A 12,913-nucleotide genomic window follows, 5' to 3' on the forward strand; every position below is an offset into this window, starting at 1 on the left:
CAACCAGCTATCACTAAGTTCGTTAGGTCTATCACCTCTACTTGAAGGTCTTCCCACTCTTTTGCGACAGAGACGGGTTTGCTCTTTGGGCTGCCTTGAAGTAGCTCACTTAGTTTCGGGGGGTCAAACTTAAGATCTTTTTGCTTGATTAGACTTGTTAAACCATGATGCAAAAGGTACAAGAGTTAGTCTTTACTTTATTGTGCTTAATAGCTATTTCATTTTTATTTCATTATTCCCTTGCGGTACTTTATATATAGCTCATAAGAATTTTTCAATCGCCTTTACTAAACTGTTAAAATGTTTTAATTAAATAAACGGAATTTTTAAGTGTCATTTGATTGGGTGTGGCTAGATTTTTAGCTCGAGGTGATTTGATTTTCACAAATAATTTCTCGGTGTAAGCGGGATACTTTCATTAAGTTACACTTCGTTTCCAAGCACACCTTCCGGTATACTTACCATGTTACGACTTACCTCTTCTATGTGGCGTAAGAGTTGTTAAAAACTATAGTTTAGCTGAGAAGAGGGTGACGGGCGGTGTGTACACACCCCAGTGCCAGATTAAAAAGAACTCTCTGTTATCTTTTTACTGCTAAATCCGCCTTCTGACTAGGTTTCATATGTAGTCTTTCGTATTTTCTATGTTAGAAAGTGTAGCCCATCTCTTCCCATTTTATTTGCTGCACCTTGACCTGACGTATTGGTGTAAAGACATTAAGCTCACTATATTTCGCTCACGGGGTAAGCTGACGACGGAGGTATACAGGCTGAATAACTAAAAATGGTGAGGTTAATCGGGGGTTATCGGTTGTAGGACAGGCTCCTCTAGGTGGATATGGGGTACCGTCAAGTCCTTTGGGTTTTAAGCTTTGCTCGTAGTTCCCGGGCGATTTGTGGTGTAGTTAAAAGTTTACGGCTAAGCATAGTAGGGTATCTAATCCTAGTTTGTTTCTTAGCTGTCGTGGGATCAAGTTATGTTAATTAAAATAACTTTCGTTTTGGATTTCTTAATAACAAGCGTGTTACAGCTTAATCTTAATTTAATTTTAATTTGTTAAAACTTTAATCACGCTTTACGCCGATAATAATCAATTTGAGCCACGTGGTGTAACCGCGGCGGCTGGCACCAGATTTGCCGGCTCTTTTTACTTTGACTGAGTCAAGCTTTCGCTCATACTCAATGTTAATTACTGCTGAGGGCCCTTGTGGGTGTGGCATAGCTAGGTGTCTTGGGTGTGTTTGTGCCTGATACCAGCTCCTTATCCCTAGTGGGGATTTAAGGGCGTTTTCACAGGGGTGTGGAGACTTGCATGTATATATTAAGTAAAAACTGATTTCAAGGCTAGGACCAAACCTTTGTGTCTAAAGGATTTTTTAAGATCCATCTTAGCATTTTCAGTGCTATGCTTTATTTAAGCTATTTAGACAAGATATAATTTAAATAGAATGCTAGCTTTGGGGGTTAGCTATGGGAGTTAGATTCTCTCTATCTTGAGCTTCAGGAGGAATTTACTCTTCAGTCTTTGGTTTACAAGACCAATGCTTTGGGATTAAGCTACAGAAGCAGCTTTTACTTGGGTTTGCACCAAGAGTTGCTGGGCCCTAAAGCCAGAGGAAGACTGTTTTCCTTTAAAAGCATAATAATGTTTTGTACATGATATATACATGATATATACATGATATATACATGATATATACATGATATATACATGATATATACATGATATATACATGATATATACATGATATATACATGATATATACATGATATATACATGATATATACATGATATATACATGATATATACATGATATATACATGATATATACATGATATATACATGATATATACATGATATATACATGATATATACATGATATATACATGATATATACATGATATATACATGATATATACATGATATATACATGATATATACATGATATATACATGATATATACATGATATATACATGATATATACATGATATATACATGATATATACATGATATATACATGATATATACATGATATATACATGATATATACATGATATATACATGATATATACATGATATATACATGATATATACATGATATATACATGATATATACATGATATATACATGATATATACATGATATATACATGATATATACATGATATATACATGATATATACATGATATATACATGATATATACATGATATATACATGATATATACATGATATATACATGATATATACATGATATATACATGATATATACATGATATATACATGATATATACATGATATATACATGATATATACATGATATATACATGATATATACATGATATATACATGATATATACATGATATATACATGATATATACATGATATATACATGATATATACATGATATATACATGATATATACATGATATATACATGATATATACATGATATATACATGATATATACATGATATATACATGATATATACATGATATATACATGATATATACATGATATATACATGATATATACATGATATATACATGATATATACATGATATATACATGATATATACATGATATATACATGATATATACATGATATATACATGATATATACATGATATATACATGATATATACATGATATATACATGATATATACATGATATATACATGATATATACATGATATATACATGATATATACATGATATATACATGATATATACATGATATATACATGATATATACATGATATATACATGATATATACATGATATATACATGATATATACATGATATATACATGATATATACATGATATATACATGATATATACATGATATATACATGATATATACATGATATATATATACATGATATATACATGATATATACATGATATATACATGATATATACATGTTATATACATGTTATATACATATACATGTTATATACATATACATGTTATATACATATACATGTTATATACATATACATGTTATATACATATACATGTTATATACATATACATGTTATATACATATACATGTTATATACATATACATGTTATATACATATACATGTTATATACATATACATGTTATATACATATACATGTTATATACATATACATGTTATATACATATACATGTTATATACATATACATGTTATATACATATACATGTTATATACATATACATGTTATATACATATACATGTTATATACATATACATGTTATATACATATACATGTTATATACATATACATGTTATATACATATACATGTTATATATACATATACATGTTATATATACATATACATGTTATATATACATATACATGTTATATATACATATACATGTTATATATACATATACATGTTATATATACATATACATGTTATATATACATATACATGTTATATATACATATACATGTTATATATACATATACATGTTATATATACATATACATGTTATATATACATATACATGTTATATATACATATACATGTTATATATACATATACATGTTATATATACATATACATGTTATATATACATATACATGTTATATATACATATACATGTTATATATACATATACATGTTATATATACATATACATGTTATATATACATATACATGTTATATATACATATACATGTTATATATACATATACATGTTATATACATATACATGTTATATATACATATACATGTTATATATACATATACATGTTATATATACATATACATGTTATATATACATATACATGTTATATATACATATACATGTTATATATACATATACATGTTATATATACATATACATGTTATATATACATATACATGTTATATATACATATACATGTTATATATACATATACATGTTATATATACATATACATGTTATATATACATATACATGTTATATATACATATACATGTTATATATACATATACATGTTATATATACATATACATGTTATATATACATATACATGTTATATATACATATACATGTTATATATACATATACATGTTATATATACATATACATGTTATATATACATATACATGTTATATATACATATACATGTTATATATACATATACATGTTATATATACATATACATGTTATATATACATATACATGTTATATATACATATACATGTTATATATACATATACATGTTATATATACATATACATGTTATATATACATATACATGTTATATATACATATACATGTTATATATACATATACATGTTATATATACATATACATGTTATATATACATATACATGTTATATATACATATACATGTTATATATACATATACATGTTATATACATATACATGTTATATATACATATACATGTTATATATACATATACATGTTATATATACATATACATGTTATATATACATATACATGTTATATATACATATACATGTTATATATACATATACATGTTATATATACATATACATGTTATATATACATATACATGTTATATATACATATACATGTTATATATACATATACATGTTATATATACATATACATGTTATATATACATATACATGTTATATATACATATACATGTTATATATACATATACATGTTATATATACATATACATGTTATATATATACATATACATGTTATATATACATATACATGTTATATATATACACATATACATGTTATATATACACATATACATGTTATATATATCACATATACATGTTATATATATACACATATACATGTTATATATATACACATATACATGTTATATATACATATACATGTTATATATACATATACATGTTATATATACATATACATGTTATATATACATATACATGTTATATATACATATACATGTTATATATACATATACATGTTATATATACATATACATGTTATATATACATATACATGTTATATATACATATACATGTTATATATACATATACATGTTATATATATACACATATACATGTTATATATATACACATATACATGTTATATATACACATATACATGTTATATATATACACATATACATGTTATATATACACATATACATGTTATATATATACACATATACATGTTATATATATACACATATACATGTTATATATATACACATATACATGTTATATATACACATATACATGTTATATATATACACATATACATGTTATATATACACATATACATGTTATATATATACACATATACATGTTATATATATACACATATACATGTTATATATATACACATATACATGTTATATATATACACATATACATGTTATATATACACATATACATGTTATATATATACACATATACATGTTATATATACACATATACATGTTATATATATACACATATACATGTTATATATACATGTTATATATATACACATATACATGTTATATATATACATGTTATATATATACATGTTATATATATACATGTTATATATATACATGTTATATATATACATGTTATATATATACATGTTATATATATACATGTTATATATACACATATACATGTTATATATACACATATACATGTTATATATACACATATACATGTTATATATACACATATACATGTTATATATACACATATACATGTTATATATACACATATACATGTTATATATACACATATACATGTTATATATACACATATACATGTTATATATACACATATACATGTTATATATACACATATACATGTTATATATACACATATACATGTTATATATACACATATACATGTTATATATACACATATACATGTTATATACACATACATGTTATATATACACATATACATGTTATATATACACATATACATGTTATATATACACATATACATGTTATATATACACATATACATGTTATATATACACATATACATGTTATATATACACATATACATGTTATATATACACATATACATGTTATATATACACATATACATGTTATATATACACATATACATGTTATATATACACATATACATGTTATATATACACATATACATGTTATATATACACATATACATGTTATATATACACATATACATGTTATATATACACATATACATGTTATATACACATACATGTTATATATACACATATACATGTTATATACACATACATGTTATATATACACATATACATGTTATATACACATACATGTTATATATACACATATACATGTTATATACACATACATGTTATATACACATACATGTTATATATACACATACATGTTATATATACACATACATGTTATATATACACATACATGTTATATATACACATACATGTTATATATACACACATGTTATATACACATACATGTTATATATACACACATGTTATATATACATACATGTTATATATACATACATGTTATATATACATACATGTTATATATACATACATGTTATATATACATACATGTTATATATACATACATGTTATATATACATACATGTTATATATACATACATGTTATATATACATACATGTTATATATACATACATGTTATATATACATACATGTTATATATACATACATGTTATATATACATACATGTTATATATACATACATGTTATATATATACATACATGTTATATATACACATACATGTTATATATACACATATACATGTTATATATACACATATACATGTTATATATACACATACATGTTATATATACACATATACATGTTATATATACACATATACATGTTATATATACACATATACATGTTATATATACACATATACATGTTATATATACACATATACATGTTATATATACACATATACATGTTATATATACACATATACATGTTATATATACACATATACATGTTATATATACACATATACATGTTATATATACACATATACATGTTATATATACACATATACATGTTATATATACACATATACATGTTATATACACATACATGTTATATATACACATATACATGTTATATACACATACATGTTATATACACATACATGTTATATACACATACATGTTATATACACATACATGTTATATATACACATACATGTTATATATACACATACATGTTATATATACACATACATGTTATATATACACACACATGTTATATATACATACATGTTATATATACATACATGTTATATATACATACATGTTATATATACATACATGTTATATATACATACATGTTATATATACATACATGTTATATATACATACATGTTATATATACATACATGTTATATATACATACATGTTATATATACATACATGTTATATATACATACATGTTATATATATACATACATGTATATATATACATACATGTTATATATATACATACATGTTATATATATACATACATGTTATATATATACATGTTATATATACACATATACATGTTATATATACACATATACATGTTATATATACACATATACATGTTATATATACACATATACATGTTATATATACACATATACATGTTATATATACACATATACATGTTATATATACACATATACATGTTATATATACACATATACATGTTATATATACACATGTTATACATACACATGTTATACATACACATGTTATACATACACATGTTATACATACACATGTTATACATACACATGTTATACATACACATGTTATACATACACATGTTATACATACACATGTTATACATACACATGTTATACATACACATGTTATACATACACATGTTATACATACACATGTTATATATACACATGTTATATATACACATGTTATATATACACATGTTATATATATACACATGTTATATATATACACATGTTATATATACACATGTTATATATATACACATGTTATATATATACACATGTTATATATACACATGTTATATATACACATGTTATATATACACATGTTATATATACACATGTTATATATACACATGTTATATATACACATGTTATATATACACATGTTATATATACACATGTTATATATACACATGTTATATATACACATGTTATATATACACATGTTATATATACACATATACATGTTATATATACATATACATGTTATATATACATATACATGTTATATATACACATATACATGTTATATAAATATATATAAATATATATAAATATATATAAATATATATAAATATATATATATATAAATATATATAAATATATATAAATATATATAAATATATATAAATATATATAAATATATATATATATAAATATATATAAATATATATAAATATATATAAATATATATAAATATATATAAATATATATAAATATATATAAATATATATAAATATATATAAATATAAATATATATAAATATATATAAATATATATAAATATATATAAATATATATAAATATATATAAATATATATAAATATATAAATATATATAAATATATATAAATATATAAATATATATAAATATATATGGGTACATGTGGGTACATGTAACACACTATTGTGATGTGTAAAATCTCTATAGAAAATTTTATTATTAAGTGCTTTTGGTTCCGGGGGGTTACAGGAGAATACTAGCGATAAAATCTATGGGGGGGGGGGGGGGGGGGGTTGCGTAAAAATCTCCATAGAGAATTTTATTATTAAGTGCTTTTGGTTCCGGGGGGTTACAGGAGAATACTAGCGATAAAATCTATGGGGGGGGGGGGGGGGGGTTGCGTAAAATCTTTGATAAGCGGCGGCGGCAGAAGCATTTAGGATGTAGAAGAGGGTTTGCCAGCTTAATGATTTTTTTAGAAAAAAAAATCACTGGTGGTTGGGGGGGGGAATCTAATAGTATAGGTATATTATAGCGAACAGAAAGTGCTATGTCCGACAAGCATTCATTTATAGGTTAACATATTCTTATGTTAATCCACCACGCTTGCATAATATGACCCACCTTATTGTTATGCCATTACCCCACTCAGAGATGCAAAGTGAAAGGTCCCCCTAAAAAAATACCATATGCTATCTAGTTATGTGTAGCGGGAGTAAAGAACTCAAGGTCCTGGATCTCAAAAGGAGGGTGGCTCTTTAGAAAGTGATAATAGACCGATTATTCTGTAAAAGGTACATAGATTCAGTTCCGTCAAATGGGGAGCCTTTCTATAGGTCTACTTATATTGTAGAACCATAGAAACCATAAGCTTTCAAGCCCTTGATTTTTTTTAGGCCATGTAGGATACGGTAGCTAACGAACAATTGATTCATGTTGAGTTATTGGGGTATTGGATGGTCATATTCATGTTATAAAAAATTTAAAGGGGTGTATAATTTATTGTATTTTATTAAAGTACCATTAAAGTTTATTATTCAATGGATTGTTGGATGATATTCTAGTTTGCTAGGATAAAAAGGTCCAATTCAACATTTTAAATTCTTGATATAGTTGGGATATAGGTGTTCTTATTAAGATGTTTATACTGATAATGTTAAATATAAATAAACTATTACAAGAATATTTATGTTTGAAGTGATTAAGTAGCTCAATAAATAAATAGTAAGTCTTTATTATTTAATAAAATTTGGATAAGACTCGGGTTAATTTTGATTGTATTAGTTATGCTCCTGAACTACGTATTAGGGCTCTCCGTACATTTAAGTCTACCTACTCATTAATTAATAATCCGCCTTCGTGCAATTATAGGAGTATTACATTCATATTTTATTGATAATTATTTAATATGAGCCTTAATATGTGGAATTATTGATGGCTTTGGCAAAGATATGCTTGGGGAAAGTAGATGAATGCTCTATTATACATAGAGTGGTTTATCGTACATAGTATGCTGATTTAGAGATTTTATGGGTGTAAATCAATATTTTTGGTAAGTATATTCTTGGGGAAAGTGACGGGATGCTCAATTACGGCCAGTGTTACTTTGTACAAAAATGTTAGAAGTCATATTATGTTTATTAAAAATTGTAATTTATTAACTTTGGAGTAGAGAGCGAGATGTTCTATTATGACTAGTGTAATTAAATACATAATATTGTAGAAAACATAATATGCTGATTTAGAGATTTTATGAGTATTAATCGATGGCTTTGGCAAAGATATGCTTGGGGAAAGTAGATGAATGCTCTATTATACATAGAGTGGTTTATCGTACATAGTATGCTGATTTAGAGATTTTATGAGTATTAATCGATGGCTTTGGCAAAGATATGCTTGGGGAAAGTAGATGAATGCTCTATTATACATAGAGTGGTTTATCGTACATAGTATGCTGATTTAGAGATTTTATGGGTGTAAATCAATATTTTTGGTAAGTATATTCTTGGGGAAAGTGACGGGATGCTCAATTACGGCCAGTGTTACTTTGTACAAAAATGTTAGAAGTCATATTATGTTTATTAAAAATTGTAATTTATTAACTTTGGAGTAGAGAGCGAGATGTTCTATTATGACTAGTGTAATTAAATACATAATATTGTAGAAAACATAATATGCTGATTTAGAGATTTTATGAGTATTAATCGATGGCTTTGGCAAAGATATGCTTGGGGAAAGTAGATGAATGCTCTATTATACATAGAGTGGTTTATCGTACATAGTATGCTGATTTAGAGATTTTATGGGTGTAAATCAATATTTTTGGTAAGTATATTCTTGGGGAAAGTGACGGGATGCTCAATTACGGCCAGTGTTACTTTGTACAAAAATGTTAGAAGTCATATTATGTTTATTAAAAATTGTAATTTATTAACTTTGGAGTAGAGAGCGAGATGTTCTATTATGACTAGTGTAATTAAATACATAATATTGTAGAAAACATAATATGCTGATTTAGAGATTTTATGAGTATTAATCGATGGCTTTGGCAAAGATATGCTTGGGGAAAGTAGATGAATGCTCTATTATACATAGAGTGGTTTATCGTACATAGTATGCTGATTTAGAGATTTTATGGGTGTAAATCAATATTTTTGGTAAGTATATTCTTGGGGAAAGTGACGGGATGCTCAATTACGGCCAGTGTTACTTTGTACAAAAATGTTAGAAGTCATATTATGTTTATTAAAAATTGTAATTTATTAACTTTGGAGTAGAGAGCGAGATGTTCTATTATGACTAGTGTAATTAAATACATAATATTGTAGAAAACATAATATGCTGATTTAGAGATTTTATGAGTATTAATCGATGGCTTTGGCAAAGATATGCTTGGGGAAAGTAGATGAATGCTCTATTATACATAGAGTGGTTTATCGTACATAGTATGCTGATTTAGAGATTTTATGGGTGTAAATCAATATTTTTGGTAAGTATATTCTTGGGGAAAGTGACGGGATGCTCAATTACGGCCAGTGTTACTTTGTACAAAAATGTTAGAAGTCATATTATGTTTATTAAAAATTGTAATTTATTAACTTTGGAGTAGAGAGCGAGATGTTCTATTATGACTAGTGTAATTAAATACATAATATTGTAGAAAACATAATATGCTGATTTAGAGATTTTATGAGTATTAATCGATGTTCTGAATATGTAGATACTAACAATAAAGTTAGGGTTCCATATGCTGAGGTGAGAGAATTAAACTAACAACTGCCTTAAAAATTAAGGCGAGTGAGTTTGTTTTCTACTACTCCGAGGGCAGGGATAAAAATAATAAACAGAATAAAATAAAGAATTGAAGTTAGTTGACCAATTATTACGTAAGGGTCTTCTACTGGTTGGCCGCCGATTCAGGTAAGAATTATTATATTGGCAACAAGGGTTCAAAATAATAATTTAGTTAGGGGTCGAAACATAGAAGTTCGGAGGTGAGATGTATGCAAAATAGGAATTAAGAACAGGATCATAATGGAGAGCAAGAGGGCCAAGACTCCGCCGAGTTTGTTTGGAATTGAACGTAAAATAGCGTAGGCAAATAAAAAATATCACTCAGGTTTAATATGGGGAGGTGTTACTAATGGGTTAGCAGGAATAAAGTTGTCAGGGTCCCCCAGAATATTGGGGGAGAATGTGGAAATTACAGTTAGTAGAGCAAGAAGCACTGTGAACCCTAAAATGTCTTTGTACGAGAAGTAAGTATGGAAGGGCACTTTATCAGGATTAGAATTAAGGCCGGTGGGATTAGAAGACCCCGTTTGGTGTAAAAATAAGAGGTGAAGTATTGTTAAGCCTATAACAATGAAGGGTAAAATAAAGTGAAATGTGAAGAATCGTGTTAGTGTGGCGTTGTCTACTGAAAATCCCCCTCAAATTCATTGAACGAGGTCTGGGCCAATATAAGGTGCTGCAGATAATAAATTTGTAATTACTGTGGCGCCTCAGAAGGATATTTGCCCTCAGGGTAAAACGTATCCTACAAATGCGGTAGCTATAACGAGAAAAAATAAAATAACCCCAATATTTCAGGTCTCTTTAAATAAAAATGATCCGTAATAAATGCCGCGTCCGATATGTAAATAAATACAAATGAAGAAGAAAGATGCTCCATTTGCATGAAGATTTCGTAATAGTCAGCCGTTATTAACGTCTCGACAAATATGGGCTACGGATGAAAATGCTATAGAAGTATCTGCGGTATAATGTATTGCTAAAAATAATCCGGTGATGACTTGTGCAATTAGGCAAAGACCTAAAAGAGATCCGAAGTTTCATCATAATGATAAGTTTGTGGGGGTTGGTAAGTCGATGAGGGAATTGTTAACAATTTTTAGAACTGGGTGGGTTTTACGTGTAATGGGGGCCATTAGTTTTTATAGTTGAATTCAACAGTAGTTTTTCAGATTACAGGTCTGGGTTAGAGGCCCAGTAAAAATTATGAC

The 12,913-nt window shown here is 25.7% G+C and overlaps 1 non-coding gene across 1 annotated transcript; it reads right to left on the minus strand.

Annotated features, from left to right (window-relative positions):
- Positions 1–429: 429 nt before the first annotated feature.
- LOC142700354 (18S ribosomal RNA) lies at positions 430–1,362 on the minus strand. Its single transcript, XR_012866498.1, has one exon. It is a non-coding gene; the product is annotated as an 18S ribosomal RNA (ribosomal RNA).
- Between the last annotated feature and the right edge of the window lie 11,551 nt (positions 1,363–12,913).

This window comes from Rhinoderma darwinii, unplaced genomic scaffold (genome assembly GCF_050947455.1).
Source record: "Rhinoderma darwinii isolate aRhiDar2 unplaced genomic scaffold, aRhiDar2.hap1 Scaffold_1844, whole genome shotgun sequence".
NCBI lineage: Eukaryota > Metazoa > Chordata > Amphibia > Anura > Rhinodermatidae > Rhinoderma > Rhinoderma darwinii.